This window comes from Nicotiana tomentosiformis, chromosome 1, assembly GCF_000390325.3.
Source record: "Nicotiana tomentosiformis chromosome 1, ASM39032v3, whole genome shotgun sequence".
In the NCBI taxonomy this organism is placed as follows: domain Eukaryota; kingdom Viridiplantae; phylum Streptophyta; class Magnoliopsida; order Solanales; family Solanaceae; genus Nicotiana; species Nicotiana tomentosiformis.
Genome location: NC_090812.1, coordinates 92,445,812 through 92,457,302, shown reverse-complemented (window position 1 = coordinate 92,457,302; position 11,491 = coordinate 92,445,812).

Genomic DNA, 11,491 nt, shown 5'->3' with positions numbered 1-11,491 from the left:
ATATACCTGGCACCACCTTTTGATGGGATACATGAAGGACCCCAAAGATCTGAATGAAGGTAATCCAAAGTACCTTTTGTTCTATGAATCGCTGGAGATTTAAAGCTGACTCTTTTCTGCTTCCCGAACACACAATGTTCACAGAACTCCATATTTCCGGTACTTTGGCCACATAAGAGACCTCTTTTGCTAAGGATGGATAGACCCTTTACACTCATATGCCCCAATCGCTTATGCCACAATTTGGTGATGCTAGATTCTGATTTCTCTGATATTGAAACTGCAACATCACCTGTAATAGTAGATCCCAAAAGAGTATACAACGTACCAAATCTGCGTGCTTTCATGATCACAAGAGCACCATGAGAAATTTTCAGAACTCTACCTTCACATGTGTACTTGCACCCAAGAGATTCTAGAGTGCCCAAAGAGATGAGATTTTTCTTCAAGTCAGGAACATGTCTAACATCGGTGAGAGTTCTCACCACACCATCGTGCATTTTGATTCGGACTGTACTTTTTCCAATAACTTTGCAGGCAGCATTGTTGCCCATCAAGACAACTCCACCTCCAATAGATTCATATGTAGTAAATAAATTCCGATTGAGACACATATGATAAGAACAACCCGAATCTAAAGTCCACTCATTGTTAGATTTGAAACTATTATTAGTTGCTAAAAAAATAGTTCCCTCAGTCTCATCAGCAGCTACACTTGCTTCGGTAATGTCAATATTTTTGTGCTCATTTTTCTTTTCTGTATGCTTTTCTTTGTTTTTCAATTTAAAGCATTCAAAAATAATGTGACCTTTCTTATGACAATATTTGCATATGATATTTCTGTATCTGGATTTTGACCTTGATTTAAGTTTCTCACTACTTGAATCTTTCTTATTGGATCTACCTCTTATGAATAAGCCTTCCCTTGGTTCCCACTAGTTTCCCTAGTAATATCTCTATCTATTTGTTCTTTTGATTTCAAAATAGATTTGATATCTTTATAAGAGATATTATCCTTTCCATAAAGCATAGTATCTCTTATATGTTTAAATGACTGGGGTAAGGAAACAAGCAATAACACAGCTTGATCTTCATCTTTGATTTCAGCATCTATGCTACTTAAATCCATAAGAAGAGAATCAAAAGTATCAAGATGTGTAAGTATAGAGGTACCTTCAGCCATACGAAAAGTGTAGAGTTTTTGCTTTAGGTAAAATTTATTTTCTACTGTTCTTTTCATATATAGGGTTTTAAACTTTTTTCATATGCCTTTGGCTGAGCTTTCTGCTGCAATTTCAAGCAAAACCTCATTTGAAAGATTTAAAATAATACATGCTTTTGCCTTTTTGTCTATGACGGCAAACTCCTCGTCCGTCATTTTATCCGACATCTTCTCCTTTCCTTGCAGTGCCATATCTAAGCCATCCTGAATTAGTATAGCTTCCATCTTTAATTGCCACATTCCGAAGTTTGCACTTCGGTCAAATTTCTCAACATAAGACTTTGTTAGAGTCATTTTGGCTATTTAAACTAATCCGGTTAGATCTGGCTCTAATACCCAATTGTTAGGATCGGGTTACCGGTTATTGCGAAAGTTAGCCAAACAACGTTATAATGACAATAACAAAGACAATGCAAGTTGATAATAACGACAATCAAAGAAGATAAAGAAGACACAAATTTAACGTGGTTCGGTCAAGGTGACCTACGTTCACAAGCGGAGATGAGCAATTTTACTATACCAACAAAAGTACAAAAGAGAGTACAAAATTAGAGTAAATACTCTAATTAGTCCCAAATACCCCAAGAGAATAACCTCACAAGATCACTTCAAAGAAAAGGGTTCACATAAGTATTTCCCAACACTCACTCTCTTACAAAATACTCTATAATGAAATAAAGGAGGGGAAAGAAAGACAAAAGTGAAAGCTCTTGAATTGGTGTGTTTGCAAATGAGAAGAAGCTCCTCTATTTATAGCAAGAAATCCTTGGCTTAATAGTGGATATTATGTCATGGCAAATGTCATGATCCACAAATTTTATTATAATGAATATTATGTCATGGCAAATGTCATGAAAATTTGGCCATATCAAACCACAATTGTATCTTCTTATTTCGCAAATGTCTCAAGTTCTTCTTGGGTTTATTTGAACTCATTTTCGTAAACGAAGATTATTGTGGAACTCAATATTTAAGTCAAAACTAATTAAAGTTGTCAAACTCATCTTCCTTTTATTTTTTTGCCATTGCACTTCAAAAGAGAAGTCTAGATGAAGACGGAGGCCTTCTGTTAGGGGAGCTTATTAGGCGGATATTTATATTTAACGGTTCGGCTTATCGGTTATCAGTTTATAAATATAGTAATCCGCTAGCCATCCAATAAAACATCAGGCAGATTGATATCAGATTAGCGATTATCAGGCGATTATCGAACAAATAAAGTAGACAATAAAAAAAAATAGAGAACTAGAGAATTTGTCCGACTTCGGACTTTTAACCATAGTGAATTTCAACAAATTCAGTTGGACATTCATTTTCTTAAAATTACTCCTAAGGACGCTGCCAAGTGCCACTAAAACATTTAACTTCAACATTTCACCTATCAAAATATGTTAAATGTCGGTAACTGATCCATGGTCGACTACAAAATAGGGGTGACTTTGAAATAGAACCACGAATAGAGTCCACCGCATTAATCATTATACTGTATTTACAAATATTTATGTAACACAGGACTTTTCATTTGTCTAGATTTACTACACCGAATAGGTGTAATATAAGTATGGATATTTTGTGTCGATTATGCAATCTATAACAAGAATTAGCAATAAAACTACTACTACTCGTACCAAATACTTACACTTACCCATATCGAATAAACACCCACAAACAGATCTGATAGATAATTCATGTAAATAGTGTTTGATATTTAAGTGCTTAGGATAGCGACAAACTAATATGCGATTAAAAGGGCAACCAAGAACAACAAAAATTGAATCTAAATCCAAGTTTAGAGAAGGTAGTTTGGCATACTCTAACTGCCAAAGATTAGAATCCAATGGCCAATGTACTAAATATAAAGAAATTGAGAAAGGGCTGCATTGATCTAACAAAATTAACAAAGGGGTGGCTTCATATAACAAAACAACCTGCAAAGTTGATGAAACAAATTGAGTGCAAATATAAAAAAATTTAACGGGTTAACAGTTTATCCGATAAATAAATTGAGTAATCAGCCCCAAATTCGTTAAATCGTTAATTATAAAATTTTAATCCTTTCAACAATCATTACCCCGATAATCCGATACCAATAAACTATTTTACGGTTCGGTTAACGGTTACGGTTCGATTTTGAACGACCCTATTTCTGTTTTTTTCTGAGTTCTTTTTTTTCCTTCTATGTATTATGTTGTTGCATTGTTATTTCTTTTAAATTTTTGTACTTGTAGTCTCTGATTTCACTTCTATGATTTTAGTGACACAATACCATATGATATACTTGGTTTACGGAATATTCTGGTCTAAGTTGGCATAGCTTTTCTTTCAAACTTATCATCTAGATTGAGGAAAGGAAGGAAAGATCCATTTTTGTATCCATAACAAGTGGCGAGTATGGAAGACTGATCAGATTGGTGGGGGAGAAATATCATGGTGATAGTTTGTGTAGAATGATTTTTATTGGAGTTGGTGGGGGAAAAATGTCATGGGGCTTCTTATAGGTTGTGTAAAATTATTATTTTCCAAGCGTGTGTCGTATATGTAGTATTTAATTGTTTTGATACGTCAAAATTGTTCTTGTAACTTTAATCCCATTATTGTCCTTTGAAAATTTTAATATAGCGCTCTACGAATTATGGAATAGGCTCAAATGTAAATTATCCACTTCGGTTGCAGTTTCAATTGCTTTGTTAATTTGTGCCACTTATGGATTATATTGCTCGAATACTCCAAAAATTCCGCCGCACTCGCGTCAAACCATTTACAAATACATAGCTTATGGATGAAATATCTGTTAATAAAGCAGGCAATGTAGGTTGATGAACATGGATAAAAAGAAAAAGGGTTCAACATAATATTCTCTTCTTTTCTATTCACTTCTAGAAGGACCAAGAAGCAATCAGCTGAATGAGCCCAATCATGTAAACCAATGAATAATTTTGTTCCCAATGCCTACACATAAATAATCAACTACAAGCCCAATGTTGTATGAATCAGATATGAGCTCATTCGTGTATAACCGTCGGATTCTCACATGCGTATGCATCTCTTTATCCTCAAACGTGTAGAACGTGTGTTTTAATATCTTCAGACAAAACACACACTCTAAACCTAGCTTTTCTTTTCTTCGGAGTGTTTTCTAGAACCCCAGAGAGCCACCATTAAGAGCCACCGTGTAAGCCCCGTTAAATTTTTTTCTAATGATTTAATATTTTAAAGTACGCCAATGGTATTTGGGAATAACATGTTAGAGTATTAAAGGAGACCCATGGGATATAACCACATTATTTCGAAATGAAAAGTATATGTTTAAGGTGTGTTGAAACATACTAAGGAGTTTTGTGAAAGAAAAGAATTCGTGTGGAGCAAGTAGGATACATTAAGTGGAAAGGATGTCTCAATTAATTCGCACAAGATCCTACTTCAAACGCATGCTGCTACCAAACTATAACGACTTATGGGGTGATATACCTATCAAATTAAAGCTCTTTGAGTCTAGTTTCTAACGCTTCAAATCGTTCCTCATTTGGACATTCCTACAAGAAGTTATATTCAAATACCCAAAAGGCTGGTCTGTAGCTTGCTACAGAGCTCGCGAGGCCAGGTCTGTAGCACGCTAGACCGTGTTATATCCCTCGCGAGGCCAGGTCAGTAGCACGCTAGACCGTGCTATATCCCTCGCGAGGCCAAGTCTGTAGCCCGATCCGAAATTTCGGAGTATCCATTCTCTTATTTTTATACCCCGACCCAATCTCGTAATATAAGCATTGTGGACCATTTTTTTTTGGAAAATCTAACATTTTAGAGTGAGAGAGAGTGCCCTAGAGTGAGAAGGTGTTCTTCAATATTGTTCTTCAATTCTTGCTCAAGTTTTAGAAGATTAAGAAGGGAAACTCACTAGGTCTTCATCCTAGAGGTAAGATTCTACACCCTAACCCTCAATTTCAAATTTTGTCTAGAAATGGGTAATTAGCAAGATAATTTTTGGGCATGAGAGTTGTTTATTTTACATGCATGTGTTATCAAAGGGTGTAGGAAGATTGTTGAGCTAAAAATGGTAAAGATTGGTTTGTGGGATGATGGAATCCTCCATAAAAGGACCTTGAAACCTTAATGCACATCTAGTGTTTGATAAAATGCTCAAATGAGCTAGAACCGTTATCATCATCCTAATTTTGATTTAACTTTTTATATTTCTAAAATAGATTAAAGTTGCTAAGAATTCCGGAATATTTAGAGTGTAAGGAAGCTCAAGTGAGGAATGTTGGCTAAATTCTTCTTTAAGAATTGGAATTCCCATTATCCTTGTAAGTTCCAAGATGTTGATTACAAATCGAGTATTCCGATAAGTTTTGTGATAAAAATATATGTTCAATTCGTGTTTCAAATGCTCTTATCATATTGCATTATAAATTGAGGACGTGTTCCAAATTATGGATTGTGTATCCACATGTTATAATTTCAAGTCGTGATTTATGTGAAAGTTATTATGCCAAGTTATGTAGAGATTGTGATTGTGATACACCTCCACCCGCATATATTGGGGTGAGGCAGCATGACCACTTTGTGTAGGGATTATTGTATTGTGGGACTGCACCTCCACCCGCATACATTGGGGTGAGGCGGCATAGCCGTTTTATGTTGGTATTGGTATCGTTAATGCATTTTCACCCGCATACATTAGGGTGAGGATGCATAGCCGCTTTGTGTTAGTATTGGTATCGTTGATGCATTGCATACATTGGGGTAAGGCGGCATAGCCACTTTGTGTAGGTTCTTGGTACTGTGGTTATATATCCACCCGCATACATTGGGGTGAGGCGCTAGGGCCGCTTGAGTAGAGTTGTGGTATTGTACTTACACCTCCACTTGCATGCATCGGGTGAGGCGGCGGGGCCGCTTTGTGTGAAGATGGTTACAAAGGATCTCATCTTAAATCCTCTAAATGTTATTGATAGCTCTTGATAAGCTTACTCATGTTTCAATGGTTATCTATATTATTCTATTTCCTCCCTGATTTATCATATTCATATTATATTTATAAATTTTTAAATTGGTGTTTGGTTTTCATACTAGTACTATTCGACGGTACTAACGTCCCTTTCGTCGGGGGCGTTGCGTCTTTAAATGGATGCAGGTGGTTCCACATCAAGAGGTATTGATTAGTGATAGCAGTGCACCTTCTTCCCAGCTGACTTGGTGAGCCCCACTTCATCCCGGGGTCATGCATCATTTTTTTCCGGTATTATCATTGTACTCATCTTTATCTATAGACGCTCCGTAGATATAGTATGGGTTGTGTATTGGTGTTGGAAAAGACAAACTATGTTATGTTGTGGTTGTATTACTTGTCCCATTTGAGACTTTAAAAATGATGAAAATTATTGGTAATCTATTGGTATTGGAGACATGATCACATTTTTGTATAATTAATGAAAATATGTATTATCTTTATTCGTGGATGAGTTTGGGTAGAAGAAAATCTAACAAGCTTGCTCGGTCGGGTTCACTCGGTTGAGCGCCGGTCGCGCTCCTTGGTTTTGGGGCGTGACAAACTTGGTATCAGAGCCTAAGGTTTTAAAGTGTCCTAGGATGTCTCAGAGCCGTGTCTAGTAGAGTCCTTCTTATCGGTGTGTTGTTGACCACATCTATAATGAGGGGGCTACTTGGACATTTAGGAATAATACCCTTCTTTGATATTCTAAATCGTGCGATGGAACTAATTGTGAAATTGTTCTTCCTCTAACTCGTGCGTTGAGGTTCAAGGTAAGTTTAAATGCTCTTTTGGTTTATTCCAAGTAATGTTGTCATGTGACATGACGAATAGGTAAAGGCCTGGATATTAAACAGATGGCATATGTATCATGTTGAATGAATGGTATGGCTATATGAGACAAGTATATAGTACCATGAGCATACTTTATACGAGAAGAGTGTGCTAGAAGTGATTACCCACCTCCAAAGAGGCATTGACGTGATAAATGAGACCTAAGCTTAACTAGTACAAATGGATAGTGTGGGAACCATGTGTATGATTCTAAGATGTAAATTTGTTACATAGGCACGTGATATATGAAAGGCATGGCCTGGAGAGTAATGATAAATGTGTAGGTCTCTCACACGAGACAAAAAATAATGAAAGGAGAGTTAATTGAACCCACAATGAGAAGACCCTAGCACTATCAATGTTATAAAAATCCCAAGAATGTGCGAAGTTGTGTTACACTCTAAAAAGGATATTGACACGAGTGATTTGGATCCCATGCCTATGTGGCTGAATAAGAGTAGAGAACTTATGAGGTTAATGCCATGTGGACTTAAATCTCCCTAATAGTCAATCATATACAAGAGGACTAGAGATGTGAAATATTTGCTAGATTCAAGACTTGTGTCGAAATGTAAAACATTTACCCCATGTAAGGAGAGAAGGGTCATGGTGAAGCTACCGCAGTACAATAAAACGAGACTGGGGCCATGTAGCTATGATGTTTGGATATTTTGGTGACATGTGTAGTCTAGAAAAGTGATAAGGGATAACGTGATTCCCTTAAAGAAAATGCAAATGATAAACCACTAGTACAAAAATAATGTAGAGGGTTAAGGAATATAAATTCTTAGTACGTGACAATATACATGACAGGGTCAACGATACTAGAAACTAAGAGTAAGGTTTGCAAAAGGGTTTTATACTTGTTAGAAAGTCATGGACAATGGAACCCAAGGAAGTACTACAGATCAAATGTGAAAGGCTTGCGAGTTCTTAGAATGAGTTAATCACGGATTTGCGATTTAGCTAAAGTTCTAAGGCTTTAAGAAAGACAGAATGAGTGGGAGAGATAAATGTGATGTGATAATAACCCAAGAGTGCATCTGGACTTGATGGAGAGTCTCTTAAGAATCTTACAAGCAAAGAAGTGTTAAGTGATACACGGATGAACACACTTTCCCACGGATATCCCAATAAGTGTCGAGAGGCGAGCATGATGAATTCCCAACTAAGGGAAAAAAACCACGTAGCATATGGAAGAGCGCATGGATATTCACTAACTAGGAAGAATGAGGAGAGAAAAATTGGAAGAAAATCTATAAATTGAGATAGTCATGGTTATCGCAAAATAGTTCGTATTAGAATGGTGGACTCGCCTAGAGCACAAGTGTTAATAGAAGATATAAAGGATCAACTGTAATACAGCCGATTTGAGTGATGCTGAATATAAACTAAAAGATTAAGAGAGAGTTCATGTCTACATATTACATTGGAAAGTGGGACTACTAGTGATGAAGTGGTGGTGTGATAAACTCGACAAACCAGGCACAAAGATACTACGAGTTCATGAGAGGCAGATAAGTGTGTGGCACAATAAGGCTGTCAACTATGAATTAAGGGCAAAATGGGATGGGAATGAATGCTCCAGTCACAAAGGAAATATAGTACCTGCATATGTTCGAACCAGATTGAGAGAGGATGAACATTTGTTACGAACCAAACATGTTTAACATGATAACCCTTAGGCTGCAATACCAGAAAACACTATGGGTGACTACAATACTGGAAATAAGGTGAGTTACTCATCGAGGATGGAATCAGGTGGACTAAGTCCTACACTTATAAGGAAAACAAGAAGTCATCGTTGAAGCATTTAAGAGGATCTCAAGTTTCAGAAAAGGCCCTGTTCGGGCCAATGACTTTTGTTAAATTGAATACATATGAAGGGTGTTGATATGTGCTTTAGGAAGTATTTAGCAGTAAAGAGGGATTGTGAGAATGTTCACACGGGAAGTAGAGTGATTTCTTAAAACCATATAAGACTTATAATGAGGAAAGAAGGTGACTAAGAAAGGGCTGTACTTCACATTTGAGGCAATGCCATACAAGTTGATGTTATCAGGGTATGCGTGCAAGCTAGTAGATGTTATTCATTTGAAATAGATGGTTCTATAAGAAAACTGACCTAGTAATGTCTTTTGTTGAGAAATTTGGAAAAACAAGTTGCAAGTACTAATAAGATTGTAACTGTATGAAGAATTTTTTTGTATAACTCAATTCATAAGAGGTCATATGAAAGAGAAATCTAATATAGATGTTCCACTAATAATGCAATATGGAAAGATGATCATTTATGCCTATAGGCAACTCAAGAATTATCGAACACTTGACTTAGAACTTGCGGCGGTGGTTTTTGCATTAAAGATTTGGCGTCATTATTTGAATGGGGTCTATGTAGATGTATTAACGGACCACAAGAGACTTCAATATATTTTCAAACAAAAGGAATTGAATATGAAGCAGAGAAAATGGATTGAGTTACTCAAGGACTACGACATTGATATTCTATATCATCCAGGAAAGGCTAATGTGGTGGCAAATGCTCGTAGCAGGAAACTCATGGGTAGTTTAGCACACATGGAGGCATATCAAATGCCATTGGCCAAAGAAGTTCATCGATTTGCTAGTTTGGGAGTTCATCTTGCGGACTCTCGTGAAGGAGGGGTGATTGTACAAAATAGGACTGAATCATCGCTTGTTGTGGAAGTTAAGGAGAAACAATACAACGATCCATTGATATCACAACTAAAATATGGGATTCATAAATATAAGACCATGACTTTTCTCTTGGCATGGATGATGGTACACTAAAGTACCAAGGGCGTCTATGTGTTCCAAATGTGGATGGTCTATGTGTTCCAAATGTGCATGAAGTATATCTACAAGCAAAGCTCTTCAGAAGTCTTTTCATCATTGGGTTGAGGAAGAGAATCCGAGATTGAACTGCCAATTACATTGTTTTGAGACTGATTAAGGACTCGTTTGTCTATAAAAAAAATTCCTTTTTTTAAATTTTTTTTTAAAAAATGTGTTAATCCATGAAATTTTGAATTTTTTTCGAAAATACGTCTTTTCAAAAAAATTATTTTTTCAGAATTGTTTTTTTCTCAACGAACAAAAAGCAATATGTTTTCAAGTGAAATATATGTCGAAACATAATTTCAAATTTCAAATATCATTTTTCAACTTAACTTCAAATATTTTTTTTTTTTAAATTAAATTTTTTTATGTCCAAATGCCTGCTAAGTTTTGTTCGGGCTCCTTGGCAATATAAAACGTACTATAGCAAACTTTTGTCTTTTTTGCAAGCCTCTAGAACAAGTAGGCTCACACTAGGGGTGGCAAGTGGGCCGCGGTTCCGGTCCTTAAATAAACGGGCTTAGCGGTCCTGGGCTAAACGGTCTTTTTATAGGAATCGGCCCGGGACTAGGCCCATGAACTCATGGTCCCAGGCTAAACGGGTCGGTCCCACATGCTAAGTGGGCTAAGTGGACCCAACGACTAAGTTGTGATTTTTAAATAAATAAATAAATAAATAGAAATTAACAAAAAAATATTAAAAAAATATCTAAGGCAATGCCTTGTAAATTTATTATAGAATTGTGACCTAATTTTTTAATTCAAATTTAAAGACAAAAATACTGTAAAAAGATATTCAAAGCAATGTCTTGTAATTTTATTATAGCAATAAAAAATATGACAATATCTTTCTTAGTCTTCCCCTCCCTATGGAATGAGCACAATAAGGTGCTAAACCACCATTGAGAAGAAAAAAGAACTAATCAAGATGTGCCAAAATACAAATTAAATCATACATACTAATTTTTATTCATACAAGTTACATGCTATCTCTTACAAACTTCATAAATTCTTCAAGGTTCGGAGGAATTTCCGTAGGTGGTGGCGGAAAAAGTTAAAACTAGGAAAAAAGTATAATTATAAAAAGTTTGGGGTTAAAACTAAGTTGGGGGAGTTAAATGACTATTTTTTAAATAGCCAACGACTTTTTTAAAGCCCAACAACTCTTTTTTAAATAGCCAAACGACTAATTTTTTTTTAAAAAATATCCGTTGGGCCCGCCACGGTCCCGGTCCTAGGCAAGAACCGGCCCACGAGACCGACTCAAGCCCACCTCTAGCGGTCCTACCGGTCCCGACCCACTTAGCCCACTTAGCTCGCGGGCCCAGGCCGGTCCCGGACCGACCCACTTGCCACCCTTAGCTGACACTTATAACAAGTACACTATCTAATCTCCTAGCCAACTAGCGTCCCGATAACACATTTTAGATTACATGAATTTGATCTTAATTATTACTTTCTCCGGTCCACTTTAATTGATTTTTAATCTTTTTTTGTGATCTATAATATTCGATTTTTTTCAAATATCAAGAAGAAATTAACTTCTTTTTTTAAAAAGTTGTTCTTGGAATAAAGAGCCTAGAAAT